Source organism: Dermacentor andersoni, chromosome 8 (genome assembly GCF_023375885.2).
Source record: "Dermacentor andersoni chromosome 8, qqDerAnde1_hic_scaffold, whole genome shotgun sequence".
Lineage (NCBI taxonomy): Eukaryota > Metazoa > Arthropoda > Arachnida > Ixodida > Ixodidae > Dermacentor > Dermacentor andersoni.
Window position 1 is genome coordinate 64,524,309 of NC_092821.1, and position 17,931 is coordinate 64,542,239.

The 17,931-nt window shown below is 49.4% G+C and overlaps 1 pseudogene; it reads left to right on the plus strand.

Moving 5' to 3' along the window:
- Window positions 1–1,707: 1,707 nt before the first annotated feature.
- On the plus strand, window positions 1,708–1,833 carry LOC126538913 (U4 spliceosomal RNA; annotated as a pseudogene).
- Window positions 1,834–17,931: the final 16,098 nt, after the last annotated feature.

A 17,931-nucleotide genomic window follows, 5' to 3' on the forward strand; every position in this document is an offset into this window, starting at 1 on the left:
TCCAGTTTGAGCTTTCTGTCATACTTAGGCCGTCGGATCCCTATTTTTCTCGGCGCTTTCAAAGAGTGTGGGCATTTATTGTGCACTTCATTATCTATATATTATCATCATCATGTGTGTGCCCTTCTTCATCGTGCGGGTACTCGCATCATCATAGTGGACTGTGCCGAGGGCCCTTCGCCGAGTCTCTCAGGCACAATAAAGGCCGGCACCTACTGTGACGTCACAAGTGTTGGAGGCGCTTCTTCATCCCCCGTCCTCTGAACGCCTGGCATACTCCCTGGAGCTTCGTTCAGGTCGCCGCTTGTGCCGACTCTCCACCAGCAGGTCGCAGGACGAGCAGCCTGGCGCTTCTACCGTAACCATCTCGACACCGGAAGCCGCACCTTCTCTGATCATCAGTGGCGAGCAGTGTGATCCCGATCTGTTCGGTGGTCTCCACGGTGACGATGTTGAGGACTGGCAGGACGATTACGAGTGCGTAAGCTCTGCTAATCGGTGGGATGATCTACTCAAGCTCTGCCATGTCTCGTTCTATCTGACGGGAATAGCGAAGACCTGGTATTTCAACCATGAGATTGATTTTTCCGATTGGACCACCTTCAAGCGCCAGCTTCGACAAGTATTTGGAATGCCGGCGGTTCGCTCCGCCCTTGCGAAAAAAAACTCTTGATGCTCGCAAACAACACTCCGGTGAGTCCTACACATCGTACATCGAGGACGTGCTTGCACTCTGTCGCCGTGTCAATGATGGTATGGCTGTCGGACAGGGCACGTCATATTCTTAAACGCATTGGGACTGTGGCCTTCAACGCGCTCGGTGTGAGGAACCCGGCTACCGTCGCTGACATCGTCTTTACGAGGTGCCAGCACCTCGACGAGCTCGAATCCATACGCTTGCAGCCGGAGTGCGAACACCGTCCTACGGCGGACCCCAACCTGCGTGCAATGATTGGCCGATTATCCGCGCCGAACTTCAATCACTTGGCTTTACATCTCCGTTGGTTCTTCCTCCTCAGCCTTCTTGTGCAGCGTTGCGCGACGTCATCAAGGAGGAGCTCGCGCCCATGACTTGCTCTGCGCATGTTGACCCTCCTGCTCCTCGCCCCCTGCCAACATACGTCCAGGTTGCTACCGCGCCTCCAACCGGCGTCCGTTTAACCTTGACTCTACCCACATACGCGCAGGTTGGTGTCGCTCATGCGGCCAATTTCCCCTCAGTACCCCTTGAGCCTTCATAGCCTCATCTGACCACACTATCTCCTAGCTTATCGAGCGGGCCCTACTGCCCGCCTCGGCGACCATCTCGTCATATATGCTATTACTGTGGTTATCGCGTCCACATGTCACGTTTTTGCCGCAAGCGCCAACAAGATGAACGTCGCGGGTACGACATGAGTGAACGCGATGCATATTCTAGCGGTGCCACTTCTCAAAACCGGCGTTACGCGTCCCCCTCCGCGCCGTTCCACATCTCCGCCCGCAACAACCGAGACACCGAATGGTTAGCGCAGCACCAGACGCCGCTCACCTCCGCCCTTCCGCCGATCTTCGTCACCACTCCGGCCTGCCGCGTTCACCTCTGACCGTCGCCCGGAAAACTAAGTAATGCAGTTTTCGGAGAAAAAACTGCTTTTACCGACAGGACTACAATTCCTCCAGCGATAATAAGATTTCTGTGTTCGTGTTCGTGTTCTGTGTTTTGTGTTCTTTGCGCAGAGGCGGTGTCGTACCCAATGAAGTGATAACTGAGGGGCGACTATTGCCAGTTGAAAAATTTTTCTCTGTGCTCGTTGAAGGTGTGCAAGTTGAAGCTTTGGTGGACACTGGTGCCACTTTATCTGTTATGCATGTTATTTGTATGAGCGTCTCCGGAAAGTTACAGTGCCTTACGATGGACCACTGCTGGTTACAGCTCAAGGGGACTCCATCTCCCCTTCCGCGTTTTGTACTGTGTGTGTAATGATTGACGGCATTACACACCACATACACTTTGCTGTGCTGCCGCCATTCTCCCGTCAGCTCATTTTAGGATGGCATTTCCTTGTCTCTGCTTCCGCTGCTATCTGTTGCGTGCAACGTGTCGTACATGTGACCGACACCGATTATTCGCTTGGCGATGAAAAGTACAAGCCACTTCGTCTCCTCGCTGCAGAAGGTATCGTGCTACCTCCAGGCTGTCAGCAGATTCTCACCATCACCTCCGACATCATCGACCACGGAGATACGCTAGTATTACTTTCTTCGCGTTGGTTCACGAAGGGGATCGCCATTTTACCAGGCCTAGTTAGATTTCACCATGGGTCTGCGCTTCTGGCCGCAAGGAACACAACACCCGAGAAAATACTCCTTTCTAAAGGCGCCAGTTTCGTTTGCGTTGTTGATTCCGAGCCTCTCTGTGTCGTTCCCCTGCAGGCGACTCCCCCTGAAATCTCTTATGCTGGACATTCTCCCTCTACCTCCGCTCTTGCAGCCGTAATCAGCCCCGACTTGACCCCCTTGCAGACGCAACAATTAGTTTGTTGAAGAGGCATGAAACTTCATTCGACGCCCTTTCTTCGACATTGGGCCATTTCATTCAACGCATTCAGCGCATTTCATTCAGACAGACGGCAGATCCATCGTACGTCGCCGGCCGTATCGTGTGTCTCTAGCCGAGCACAATATTATTGACGAAAACATCGCCCACATGCTGCAACGTGAGGTAATCCGCCCCTCTGCTAGCCCTTGGTCGTCTGCCATCGTTTTGGCCCGAAAGAAACGAAAGTACTCACGTACGGGGCAGAAACCTGGAGGCTTACGAAAAGGGTTCTACTTAAATTAAGGACGACGCAACGAGCTATGGAAAGAAGAATGATAGGTGTAACGTTAAGGGATAAGAAAAGAGCAGATTGGGTGAGGGAACAAACGCGAGTTAATGATATCTTAGTTGAAATCAAGAAAAAGAAATGGGCATGGGCAGGACACGTAATGAGGAGGGAAGATAACCGATGGTCATTAAGACTTACGGAATGGATTCCAAGGGAAGGAAAGCGCAGCAGAGGGCGGCAGAAAATTAGGTGGGCGGATGAGATTAAGAAGTTTGCAGGGACAACATGGCCACGATTAGTACATGACCCGGGTAGTGGGAGAAGTATGGGAGAGGCCTTTGCCCTGCAGTGGGCATAACCAGGCTGATGATGGTGATGATGATGATGAAACATGGCTCTGTGCGATCTTGTGTCGATTATCGAGCTCTCAACAAGATTACGCGCAAGGATGTATACCCTATGCCTCGCATTGACGATGCCCTCAATTCTCTGCAAGGTGCCGAGTACTTCTCCAGCCTGGATCTGCGTTCAGGTTACTGGCAAATTCAGATGGACGAACACGACGAAGAAAACACTGTGTTTGCAACCCCAGATGGCCTTTACGAGTTCAACGTCATGCCCTTCGGCCTCTGCAATGCTCCCGCAACTTTTCAGCACATTATTGACACTGTTCTGCGCGGCCTGAAGTAGAAAACATGCTTGTGTTATCTGGACGATATGGTTATTTTCCCATCGACATTTGCCCAGCACCTGCAATGTCTCGACGAGGTTCTCACATGCCTCGCTAACGCTGGTCTTCAGCTCTACACCAAAAAAGCGCCGTTTTACAAGCAACACGATCAAGATGTTAGGTCACATTGTGAGCAAGGATGCTATTCGACCTGATCCTGGCAAAATTTCGGCGGGGCTTTGCTTTCCCCGACCAGAAAAGACCAAAGAACTATGCAGTTTTCTTGGCATTGCTTCCTATTTTCGCCGATTTATACACGACTTCGCCTCTATAGCTGCTCCTTTACACAACCTACTTCGTTCTGGCGCTCCATTCGTGTGGTCACCGGAATGTGAATCTGCCTTTGACCAGCTGAAGGGTGCCCTCACATCTTAACCTGTCCTGTGTCATTTTGATGAGACCGCACCCACCATCTTGTACACGGACGCTAGCGGCCATGACATTGGTGCTGTTCTCCTCCAGCGAGACACCACTTTGCGTGAGAGAGTCGTTGCATATGCAAGCCGCGCACTCATACCTGCCGAGAAGAACAATACCATCACCGAGCAGGAATGCCTGGCTGTTGCTTGTTCCTTCTAGAAGTTTCGCCCTTATCTCCACGGCCGCCATTTCACCATCGTTACGGCCCATCACGCCTTGTGTTGGCTCTCCACACTCAAGAACTTGTCAGGACGTCTTGGTCGCTGGATTCTTCGTCTACAAGAATATGACTTTTAGATCACCTACAAGTCTGGTAAGGAGCACAAAGACGCACACGCTCTTTCTCGCTGCCCGTTTCCTACAGCGATCCTGATCAATGACTGCGCAACTTACTCCAGGGACGCAGTCCCTGACGTCTCTTCTACAGCGAGTTTGTCCTTCGCCACTCTGGACCATCTCACTTCGGACGACCATAAATCATTTTCTTCTCAACTACCCGCCGATTCGTACTGTCGACGAATTATAGACCGCCTTCGTGGAGCTTCGCGCCTGCCTAACGTCAGGCTCCGTAGACAGTTGACACAATTCAAACGACAGAACACCGTGCTGTACCGCCATATCCATTATCCTGACGGACAGCGCTGGGTGCCCGTACTGTCTCGCTGCCTTCGTGCTCGTGTCCTTCAGGCCTCGTGATTCCAGTCATGACGATTTGGCTGCTGCCCACCTTGGAGTCCTGAAAACATACGACCGCATAAGAAGTCGCTTCTACTGGCCTGGCCTGTCTACCAGTGTGGCGAGATACGCCTCTTCCTGCATCATTTGTCAGCGTCGAAAGCGGCCAAAATCAGTTCCTGCCGGGCAGCTACTACCGGTCTCATGTCCTGCGGAACCATTAGAGGTTGTTGGCATTGATCTCTATGGGCCACTTCCCATGACTCCAGCCGGTGGTGGATGGGTAGTTACAGCCGTTGATCACCTCACGCCTAAGCCGAAACAGCTTGTGTCAGTTCTGCATCCGCTTCGGAAGTTGCTGCCTTCATTCTTCAAGCCATAATCCTGCGTCACGGCGCCCCTCGTGTCCTTCTAAGCGACCGTGGAAAGGCATTTCTTTCAGAACTGGTTGGGGAAGTGCTCAGAGTCTCTGGCACAACTCACAAGACTACTTCAGGTTACCATCCTCCAAACCTACTGTGCCGTTTCATCGTACGCTCGCTGACATAATAGCCGCCTATATTCAACCAGATCACAGAAATTGGGACGCAATTTTACTATTCGTCGCCTTCGCGTGTAACACCGGCGTTCGACGCACAACCGGTTACTCGTCATTCTACCTTGTCTATTGCCGTTCGCCCAGTTTATTTCTCGATGTTTCTTTTTTTTCTGCCCATGTTAGTTCATCTCCACCTTCCTGCGAAGAATATGTTTTCCGCCTTGATCACTGTCGCTGGCATGCCCGCTTCAACAACCAAGCCAGGCAACAGGATCGCAAGGAACATTATGACGCATCTCATCGCGTGGTTTTCTACCAGTCCGGCGATGAAGAGCTGCTCTGGACACCAGTTCACAATCTGGGGTTGTGTAAGTAGTTTCAGTCCCGCTTTAATGGCCCATACACGGTCCTGGAAATGACTTCTCCCTTTAATTATCGTGTGACCCCTGTTGTTCTCTCAACTGACCGCCGTCGCCGCTCTACCGAAGTTGTCAACGTTTCTCGTATGAAGTCCTTCACGCGGCGTTCCCCGTACCTTAGGCTGCGGCCAGTATCGCCGCTCTCGCGTGGGGAAATAAGTGTGGGAATTTATTGTGCACTTCATCATCTGTACATTACCATCATCATGTGTGTGCCCTTCTTCTTCATCGTGCGAGTAGTCGCATCATCATAGTGGAAAAAGAAAATTATGGGGTTTTGCGTGCCAAAACCACTTCCTGATTATGAGGCACGCCGTAGTGGGGGACTCCGGAAATTTCGACCACCTGGGGTTCTTTAACGTGCACCTAAATCTAAGTACACGGGTATTTTCGCATTTCGCCCCCATCGAAATGTGGCCGCCGTGGCCGGGATTCAATCCCGCGACCTCGTGCTCAGCAGCCTAATACCATAGCCACTGAGCAACCACGGCGGGTTCATCATAGTGGACTGTGCCGAGGGTCCTACGCCGCGTCTCTCAGGCTCAATAAAGATCGGCCCTTACTGTGACGTCACAGGAGATAATTTTCTATGCGAGATGAAGCAACAAAAGAACGCATAAGCCTTTCTAGTTATCAAATTTTGTTCTACAATTCGCTGTCGCCTTCCGTGCAGGTGGCCCCAGTCTTCTACCATATTGCTAATAGCTTCAATTCAGTCGAAGCGACATGTTGTAGCCGCAGTGTGGGCGAACTTATGTGCATGATGGACGGCAATCCGCTCTTTGATATAAAGCGGAAGGTCACTAAGATTACATATAAAAAATAAATCGCGGTTAAAATCATCTGACGTCACTGATAAGAAAATCGAGTGGACTACTCGAACAACAGTGATGCCGTGAAATAAATTACACCTCATGACCAGAGCGAATATTTGTCGCATGATTGCACACACAGACACAAACACAGACATGCACGCACGGCCGTACCCACAACTGCACGCACGCACATTTGCATATGTATACCTCCACTGACGCTTATCACTGAAGACACTTCGATTTAGTTAAAAAGAAAGCACGCCGCATAACGCTGATGAAGGCGCCACAAAGTTGTTTTGCACGCACACAGCCAGTAACAGGGAACATGCCATGGTCAGACCAGATGTCAAAAAAAGCTAGAGCTCACGACAGCCATCGTCGTCTTATGCTTACCCTGAGATGCTAATCTAAACGCTAGACTTACATTAGTGTTTCGCCAAATGACTTCACTAACGTCTTCAGTCGCTTCGTGCGATGCACTTTTTTATTTCGCTCGTCAGTGAAGCATATCTTCATACGCGTTTGTGAATTCAGCGCAAGAATTGTCTTCCTGGTGGTGATGGTCCTACGGCGCTACGCGCCTGCTGCGCAATAATAGACAGTTTTAGTTACACGTACGTAGAGGCTCTGCGTACGTAGAGCTTCTACGTGTCAGCAGTGCGCATGCGTACAACGTAGCGGGCGCGCGCGCGTCTCACGCACGTACGTGAGATTCAATTCTTTGCGTGCGTTTCTTGCGCACGTAGACAACTTCGCGCGGGAGTTCCGCGAGATCACGAACAAGTGATAGCGGGTCGCGCGCGCGCAGACGGCTTGCATCGAAACACGGCGACAGGATTGAATTGGCTACCGCCGTGTTCACATTTCCCGATAGATGTAGCGCTACGGGGTCCCTCTTGGCGTGCGTAGCGTACGTGTAGCTAAAAGCGTGTCAGATGGCGTGCACGCAGGGCACGTAGGCTTTTCACGTTTGCATACGTGAAGCCTCTACGTACGTGTAACTAAAACTGTCTAATCTGGTCAACACAACTGCATAAAAAAGCCGGTCACAGCGACCTGGTATCGCGAAGTGAATATTGTGAAGCGTTTACGACGCTAAGTACGGTCAATAAAGCGCGTCGTATCAGCAAGATAAGCATTTGTGTCGCTCTAATCATGTAGTCTGGTGGGCACTGCCTGCAGCGCACAGTTCCAGCATTTAATTCAGCACGTTTGAACAAAGGTGCGGCATTTCTGTGCAGTTAGCAGTGTAAGTGCATACCAAATCAATAGTACTGAAGAATTGCACGATCTTGACATCAAGGCCACGCTGCTTGCAGGTTTTGGTTGTCAAGGTAATTTTTTTAAATTTATATGTAACGTAATAACGTCGAGCCAAAGTGCCCGTATCCGCAACTCCTCGGAATTTCACTGTGCCTCCATGATAGTTCCTGCTTCACATGTTTTAATTATCTGCAAGAAAAGTGGAAAAAATACTTGTCGAGAAAGATGTCAGGCAAGGTCTGTATTCATATTCTGCGTTCATGTTCACGGCTTGCTTAGAAAGAATATTGCAGCTGCTAGACTTTAAAGTATTAGTAGTCACCATCAACACCAAATACATCGACGACCGTCAGGTTACCGATGACTTTACTCTGTTAAGCAATGCTGTTGACACATTGCAACAAATTGAGGACCCTATTGGAGAAAGTGTTACTGTAGGCAGTAGGTTGAACGTGTGTTCTTTCGAGGCTCGTAATTTTCGCGAAATTAGGGAAGAGCCACCGGAGAGTGAGGACAAGCCTAGCCTCGAACAATGGGTTGTACAGGTTAGAAACGACATCAAAGCTACCACTAAAGAGGTTTGTACCGACCTCCCAGTGGAAAACATGGACAGCCGTCTGGCTTACCTGTTGGAGGCCAAGCCGTCCCTCCTCGCCAGTTGGAAAGGACAACGGCTCAACCGCTGGCTCAGAAAAAAAGATATCGGAAATCAACAGAACTATAGAGGAACACTGCAGAGCCCTCTCTAAACCGCAATGGGATAAGGTGTGTAACTCGATCGACGGGCAGATGCGCAACGGGGGCACCTGGAACCTCCTAAAGCATCTGCTCGACGAGACGAATACTAAAACCAACCAACGCAACACACTGGCGCGCACTCTGCACACAGCCAAGCGAGAATATTCGAGCAAGGAAATTTTATCCAAACTCGTGAAGAAGTACCTATCAGTCGCATCGGGCCCTACACCACCTTCCCCTGATTACGAAGGCTCCGAGAACCCTGAGCTCAACGCAGATTTCGGGATTGAGGAGATCAGGCAGGCGCTCGAAGCCCTCAACGGCAGATCGGCTCCGGGTCCGGACAAGATCACAAACAAAGCTCTACGGAACCTGGACGAGAAGTCCATCGAATACCTAACGGACATCATTAACCAAGCATGGAGCAGTGGTAAAGTCCCGGAAATGGGGAAATCAGCCAACACCATTCTCATCCCCAAGCCAGGCAAGCCGCCCAGCCTCGATAACCTCCGCCCAATTTCGCTCACATCGTGTGTGGAGAAGGTTGCTGAACACGCAATCCTAAACAGGCTTTCGCGCTACCTGGAAGACCACGAGATTTACCCACACAACATGACCGGCTTCAGGGTAGGACTCTCGACGCAGGACGCGATGAAGCTCATCAAGCATCACATTATTGACTGTAATAAGCGGGACACGAGAGCCATACTAGGTCTAGATCTGGAAAAGGCCTTTGATAACGTTCTTCACTTGTTAGTTTTAAACACAATCTCGAGCCTTAACCTGTGGAAGCACTTTCATTCCTGCACGAGATATTTTTGTCACACAGAGAAGCCACCCTTAGGGTCGGGGACCTCACTTCAGACATGATCAAGCTGGGGTCTAAGGGGACGCCACAAGGGGCCGTCATATCCCCAACCCTCTTTAACCTCGTCATGATTGGTATATCCAGGACACTCTCTCCTATCGACGGTATCAGTCATACCATATACGCAGACGACGTTGCCATCTGGTGTACGGGAGGTAGTGACGGACAGGTAGAGACGGCCCTGCATGAGGTGATTAATGCTACCGAGAGATACCTTGAGTCCACGGGACTTCGGTGCTCACCGCACAAGTCGGAACTGCTACTTTATCGACCCAAGCGCAGAAGCCCGAAACCAAAGGGATGGAAACCACTCGCCGAATACGACATAAAACTGCGCACAAACGATGGAGGCTATATTCCGAGGGTTGATGCTTTCCGGATTCTCGGCATGATGGTAGAGTCGAGTGGTTCAGACAACCAGACAGTGCTGAGACTCACTAAGAAGACGGACAATGCCATCAGGCTAATCAGAAGAGTGGCCAACCGGCAGCAAGGCCTCGGAGAAGATAACCTCGTGAGATTGGTACATGCGTTTGTCATGTGTCATTTCACTTACGTCGCGGCCATGCACAACTGGCAAAGATCGGAGCGGGATAAGCTCAACGCCTTAATCAGCAAGGCAATCGACAGAGCTCTCGGCCTCCCCATATACACTCACACGGAACGCTTACTTCAACTTGGCATGCATAACACGCTAGAGGAAATAGCGGAAGCACAGGAGAGGGCCCAGTTCTTCAGGCTATCTACCACACAAGCTGGAAGACACATCTTACAGGAGCTAGGCGTTCCCCCCACAGTAATCAATACAAAGTACTGCAGCATTCCTTGAGAGCAGCGGCACCGCATCACTGTCGCCCCAATCCCACGAAACGTCCATCCAGAACACAACGTGGAAAGACGTCGGGCACGTGCGAAGGCTCTCCTGGAAAAGGCTCGTGAACGGGCTTCGGCGAACAGTTTCGTAGATGCAGCGCGCTACGCCGACGGACAGGCCTTTGCTGTAGTTAGCGTAGATTATGAAATGCAAATAACGAACGCAATCTCGGTTTGGACGACGTCCTCTGAGATCGCAGAGCAGGTTGCAATAGCGATGGCCTTATTGGACGAGAAGAGGACATCAATCTACAGTGACTCGATATCAGCTGCTAGGGCATTTGCCAAAGGAACCATATCCGAGCTGGTCCTAAGGATACTAGGAAGCAAGAAGATCAAGCGACACACAATGATGTGGTTTCCAGCCCACATTTGAAACATCGAGGGTGCCACGCCCAACCTCAATGAGTCGGCACACGGAGCTGCGCGAGGGATCATCAACCGCGTAGCTACCGGGCAGCGGGTACTGACAATCGGGAATCTCCTTCCTCGTACAGCAAAATTACTTTTGCTTGGCTCGGAGGATTTACCCCGTCCCACATGGCAAACTCAATAGACCTTTGGCTTTGACACTCAGGCTTCTTCAGACGGGGGCATACCCCAACCCCCCACTTCTTCACAATATGTACCCCGAAATTCAGACAACAAATGCATGTGCACTATGCAATGGCTTAGCGAACTTACCTCACATGCTCTGGCGATGTCCCGCGTTACGCGGCGATGAAAGCAACACTTCACGTTGGGATGCGGTCCCACACAGCCCCAACCTCGAAGAACAGTTATGGGCTGTCCAACCGGCCCGCGACGCGGCGGAGAGGCTCGGCCTCTCTGTCCCGACGTGGAAGCGGCCCGCTGCGCGCTAGTGCGCGCCCTAAAGGACCCTAATAAAGTTTTTCATGCATCCATCCATCCATCGTAAATTAATGGAAACATTGGCGCTCATAACTATGGTAATAGTGACGGACTAGCCTTGACTTCTTTGAGGGGCCACTTGAGCTAAGACTGACAGCGTAGTTAGTATCTGAAGGCCCTGACGTCACCAAACTACGATTTATTACGAGTGCCCAAATTTGAAGTGTACGCACCTTTGTGCATTTTGATTCTGTCGCAATGCCGCCGCCCGAAAGAGATAATAAAAGATATGGGGAGACAGGCAGATATACCTGCACACACTATGAAAGAGGGGTAGATAAAACAATCCAACTCTCTCTCTCTCTCTCACACACACACACATACATATAAGTTCATATGTTTCATAAGGTTATTTGTTTCCACAAGCAAGGAGGTTCATGGTTGTGGCGGAAAAACAAGGCGAAGAAAGCTGCGGAAAAGCAGCTTGACAAGCCCCTAGTTCCGTTTACAATGGCAGCACCAGGGCAGGTGCGAAACATTAAGGGAAAAAAAGAGGAGAAAGAAAGAAGAGCAAGAACACTAAGGGCAAAAATCACTAAGTACAACGGAACACAGTCAAGATTGCAGAAACATATCACGCAGATTTTTCGCCGAACAAGTGAGCACATCGATATTGCATCTGGTGAGATCATTGAGTAAAATGGGCAGCCAGTGGCATAACATTTGCTGGTCATAATTAGTCCGAAGTTGAGGAACACACCAAGTCTCAGGAGCTCGAGTTATGTAAGGGGTTTCTCGTTTTGTGAGATTAGGGAGAGAGCTGAGGGCGCCAATATTTTTCCCATATCTTCTGTAAGTTGACAACAAGCGCATGTTTATTAGGGCAGGCAATTTAAGGGTTCTAAGCGCGCTGAAAAGAGGAGCGGAATAAAAATCACGAGGCTTTTTACAAATGACACGAAGAAATTTCTTCTGGATTACAAACAGCTTGTGAATATTTGTGGCTGAAGTTGTCCCCCATAAGAGGTAGCAGTAATTTAGGTGACTGAAAAAAAGTGAGTTATAAATCAGCGATTTCACGGATTGCGGCAGGTATCTAAAGGAATGGACAACACCCAACACCTGTGACAGTTTGAAGGTGAGGAAATCTACATGAGAGCGCCATGTCAAATCATGATCAAAGTGCACACACAGACATTTGATTGATTGGACAACTTCAATAGTACTGGAGTTAAGCACAATATCTCCCCGTAGCACGAGCGCGTGATCGCATGATTTCGACCAGATGGATAGGGTATTATCTACAGCCAACAGTTGACTCAAAGGGACGATGATCATAGCGAAGTTCTTTACAAAGCAACAAAAATAGGAGCAGACGCCGGCGAAACTGCGTAGTGTCTTCAGGTTGGTTAGTTTGGGGAACTCCGCACCACTGTAGGTTAAATGAGGCGTAAACATCCTGCGGGACCCTCCGTGGTTACTCAGTAGCTATGGTGTTAGACTGCTGAGCACGAGGTCGCGGGATCGGATCCCGGCCACGACGGCCGCATTTCGGTGGGGGCGAAATGCGAAAACACCCGTGTACATAGATTTAGGTGCACGTTAAAGAACCCCAGGTGGTCGAAATTTCCGGAGTCCTCCACTACGGCGGGCCTCATAATCAGAAAGTGGTTTTGTCACGTAAAACCCCATAATTTAATTTTTAATTTAACTCCTGCGGGGACGGTAGAGTATCCGCCTCCCGTGCAAGAGAACCGAGATTAAATCCCGGTGCCGCACAATTCTCCACCGGAAAATACAAAAAAAAAACCGTGTGTTCAGAAAATTGCACAAACAGGCCTAGAGTGCGGCCTGATCCCGGTGACCAGAACCGGTAACGCACTCTCTCACCAGAGCAGGATTGGCCACACTGGTGCAGTACTTGGCCACAACCTCCTATATGAATACAACAATCAAACCCCGGCCCTCAGCCTCCAGCAGCCGCGAAGCAACTCACCACGGCGGCAGACTATTCTGTGACGCAACAGAGGGTGCTAAGAATACCTGGCTCCGGACAGGCCGCCATTGGAATCTGAACCTGGCAGCGTTTAACGTTAGAACGTTATCTAGTGAGGCGAGTCTAGCAGTGTTATTTGAGGAATTAGAGGGTAGTAAATGGGATATAATAGGGCTCAGTGAGGTTAGGAGGACAAAAGAAGCATATACAGTGCTAAAAAGCGGGCACGTACTGTGCTACCGGGGCTTAGCGGAGAGACGAGAACTAGGAGTCGGATTCCTGATTAATAAGAAAATAGCTGGTAACATACAGGAATTCTATAGCATTCACGAGAGGGTGGCAGGTCTTGTTGTGAAACTTAATAAGAGGTACAAATTGAAGGTAGTACAAGTCTACGCCCCTACATCCAGTCATGATGACCAGGAAGTCGAAAGATTTTATGAAGACGTGGAATCGGTGATGGGTAAAGTCAAAACAAAATACACTTTACTGATGGGCGACTTCAATGCCAGGGTAGGCAAGAACCAGGCTAGAGACAAGTCAGTGGGGGAATATGGCATAGGCTCTAGGAATAGCAGAGGAGAGTTATTAGTAGAGTTTGCAGAACAGAATAATATGCGGATAATGAATACCTTTTTCCGCAAGCGGGTTAGCCAAAAGTGGACGTGGAGGTGCCCGAATGGTGAGACTAGAAATGAAGTCGACTTCATAGTCTGTGCGAACCCTGGCATCATACAAGATGTAGACGCGCTCGGCAAGGTGCGCTGCAGTGACCATAGGATGGTAAGAACTCGAATTAGCCTTGACTTGATGGGGGAACGGAAGAAACTGGTACATAAGAAGCCAGTCAATGAGTTAGTGGTAAGAGGGAAACTAGAGGAATTCCGGATCAAGCTACAGAACAGGTATTCGGCTTTAACCCAGGAAGAGGACCATAGTGTTGAAGCAATGAATGACAATCTTATGGGCATCATTAAGGAGTGCGCAATAGAAGTCGGTGGTAACGCCGGTAAACAGGAAACCAGTAAGCTATCGCAGGAGACGAAAGATCTGATCAAGAAACGCCAATGTATGAAAGCCTCTAACCCTACAGCTAGAATAGAACTGGCAGAACTTTCTAAGTAAATCAACAAGCGTAAGACAGCGGACATAAGAAACTATAATATGGATAGAATTGAACAGGCTCTCAGGAACAGAGGAAGCCTAAAAGCAGTGAAGAAACTAGGAATAGGCAAGAATCAGATGTGTGCGTTAAGAGACAAAGCCGGCAATATCGTTACTAATATGGATGAGATAGTTCAAGTGGCTGGAGAGCTTTATAGAGATTTATACAGTACCAGTAACACCCACGACGATAAGGTGAGAGAGAATAGTCTAGAGGAACTTGAAATCCCACAAGTAACGCCGGACGAGGTAAAGAACGCCTTGGGAGCTATGCAAAGGGGGAAGGCAGCTGGGGAGGATCAGGTAACAGCAGATTTGTTGAAGGATGGTGGGAACGCTGTCCTAGAAAGATTGGCCGCCCTATTACACAATGCCTCATGACCTCGAACGTACCGGAATCTTGGAAGAACACTAACATAATCCTAATCCATAAGAAAGGGGACGCCAAAGACTTGAAAAATTATAGATCGATCAGCTTACTGTCCGTTGCCTACAAAGTATTTACTAAGGTAATCGCAAATAGAACCAGGAATACCTTAGACTTCTGTCAACCAAAGGACCAGGCAGGATTCCGTAAAGGCTACTCAACAATAGACCGTATTCACACTATCAATCAGGTGATAGAGAAATGTGCGGAATATAACCAACCCTTATGTATAGCCTTCATTGATTACGAAAACGCATTTGATTCAGTCGAAACCTCAGCAGTCATGAAGGCACTACGGAATCAGGGTGTAGATGAGCCATATGTAAAGATACTGGAAGATATCTATAGCGGTTCCACAGCCACCGTAATCCTCCACACAGAAAGCAACAAAATCCCTATAAAGAAAGGCGTCAGACAGGGAGATACGATCTCTCCAATGCTATTCACAGCATGTTTGCAGGAGGTATTCAGAGACCTGGAGTGGGAAGAATTGGGGATAAAAGTTGATGGAGAATACCTTAGCATCTTGCGATTCGTGGATTATATTGCCTTGCTTAGTAACTCAGGAGACCAATTGCAATGCATGCTCACTGACCTGGAGAGGCAAAGCAGAAGGGCGGGTCTGAAAATTAATCTACAGAAAACTAAAGTAATGTTTAACAGTCTCGGAAGAGAACAGCAGTTTACGATATGTAGCGAGCCACTGGAAGTGGTAAGGGAATACATCTACTTAGGGCAGGTAGTGACCACGGATCCGGATCATGAGACTGAAATAACCAGAAGAATAAGAATGGGCTGGGGTGCGTTTGGCAGGCATTCTCAAATCATGAACCGCAGGTTGCCACTATCCCTCAAGAGGAAAGTGTATAACAGCTGTGTCTTACCAGTACTCACCTACGGGGCAGAAACCTGGAGGCTTACGAAAAGGGTTCTGCTGAAATTCAGGACGACGCAACGAGCTATGGAAAGAAGAATGATAGGTGTAACGTTAAGGGATAAGAAAAGAGCAGATTGGGTGAGGGAACAAACGCGGGTAAATGACATCTTAGTTGAAATCAAGAAAAAGAAATGGGCATGGGCCGGACATGTAATGAGGAGGGAAGATAACCGATGGTCATTAAGGGTTACGGACTGGATTCCAAGGGAAGGGAAGCGTAGTAGGGGGCGGCAGAAAGTTAGGTGGGCGGATGACATTAAGACGTTTGCAGGGACAACATGGCCACAATTAGTACATGACCGGGGTAGTTGGAGAAGTATGGGAGAGGCCTTTGCCCTGCAGTGGGTGTAACTAGGATGATGAAGATCATGATGATGAAGATGGTCAGCTTATGGGTAGCAAAGCAGCATTTTCTGATCTTAAGCTGCAATATATATATATATATATATATATATATATATATATATATATATATATATATATATATATATATGTATATATATATATATATTGTCGCGAGAGGAAAGGCGAGAGAAACGCGCCGTTAGCTAATGGCGCCCGGCCACAACAGCTAACTTTGTTTACGTCGTCTTCCACTCACAACCAGTTCGAAAATGGGCGCCCGATCTGATGATGATTATAGGATGAACATGTAATACACGCGTGCCGATATTTTCTTCCCTGAAAATGCATCATCCCGACGCTAAATGATGATCGAGTCAGGTCACCAAAAATGAAGTGGAAAAAAAAAACAAGCTTATTCGTAGTCCAAAAACAAGAAAAGGGCTGGCAGATGGAATAGCACACTGTGGTATAAAGTTTGTAAACAGGGATGAAGTGCCTCAGACAGGCTGGCCAACGTTTCGATAGGAGGACCTATCTTCGTCAAAGGCGGCCTTTGACGAAGATAGGTCCTCCTATCGAAACGTTGGCCAGCCTGTCTGAGGCACTTCATCCCTGTTTACAAAGCTTATTCGTAGACGCACATAAGTAGCATCAACACAAAAGTACAGAACAGGTAAGTCATCGCAAATAACAAGGCTTCATTCGAACGAAGAGCATGATTTCTGGAATAGGCTGACGGCGGATGCGCCATGTTTCTGCTGGCATCATTCTGTAGTTGACATCGTTAGGCGCCGAAAAACTACATAGGGACCAAGGTAACGCTGCAGGAGTTTTTTGGTGTGGCCTCGTTGACGTATAGGGCTCCATATCCAGACGTGATCGCCAGGGTTGTACAGGACCTCCCTGTGGCGAAGGTTGTAACGGTGGGCTTCATAACTTTGCATCGCGCAATCTGGCGTCGCGCAAGCTGACGAGCTTCTTCTGCCCGTTAGGCGAATGAGTCCGGACCCGGGAGAGTAGGTGTGCACGTGCATTGAGTCGCAGGTAGTTGTAAAGGCTAAACCCCACTAGCGCTACTTTGTGCGCGACAGTGATAAGCGACGGGTTCGCGCGACGGATCGGGCCGTCGCTTGAACAGATCGCTCGGTCTTGTCGCGCGATCGCTCGATTTTGCAAATCTAGAATCCGTCGCTCGTCGCCCGGAAGTGCTATGAGCGACTAGCCAATAGTAGGCAGCCGGAACAGGATGTACATTATTGACGCCCTACCGGTTTGCTCACGCGCGCGCGCGCGCATTTCGGCACACAAAACAACGAGCTGAGCAGACGGCCTCCCTGGGTCGAGCGTACTGCAGCATCCACGTTGAGCATGGCGAACGCGGACAAGAACGAATTTAGTGAGCGTCTGATAGACGCTGTTGAGCGAGGGCGCTGCCCGTGGGATCTCCAGCAGAAAGACTACAAGTCCCGTGGCGTATGCGAGGCAGCGTGGCGGCGTGTAGCAGCGGAACTCGGAGCGACCGGTGAGTTGTGCTTTCTCGCTGTTTACATTGTGTGCTTGGTTTCGAATTTGACTAACCCTTCTGCTGCAGTCTATGCTGCTGATCAAGCCCTTTCATAAAACGTGGGCGAAGCGCTGCTTGATCACCACTTTTAACCAAGCGCGAAAAAGAATAGCGCGGGAAAAGGCACCACTGCAATATTGCGGCCCTGTAATTTCTAAAAAGCAGTGCGACCTATCGCGCATTGAAATTGCATGTGACAACCGCAGGCATGCATGTATAGAGCGAATGGTGCATTCATCATGGCATGTGCGCGAACTGCAGTGGGTGCTATGTACTCATTCTTTTTGTACGCAGTTTATGACGTGAAAGCCCTGTGGAAAAACTTGCGGGACACTTTCCGCCGTGTGCTGAAAGGTCGCAACGAGGCAAAGAGCGGCGCGGCCGCAGACGACAGCCTTGACGAGGACAAGCAGTGGATGTTTTTCGTGCGGCTTCTTTTTTTCTCAAGGACAGCATGATAGGAAGACCATACGTTCACAATGGAAAGTTGCAGTACA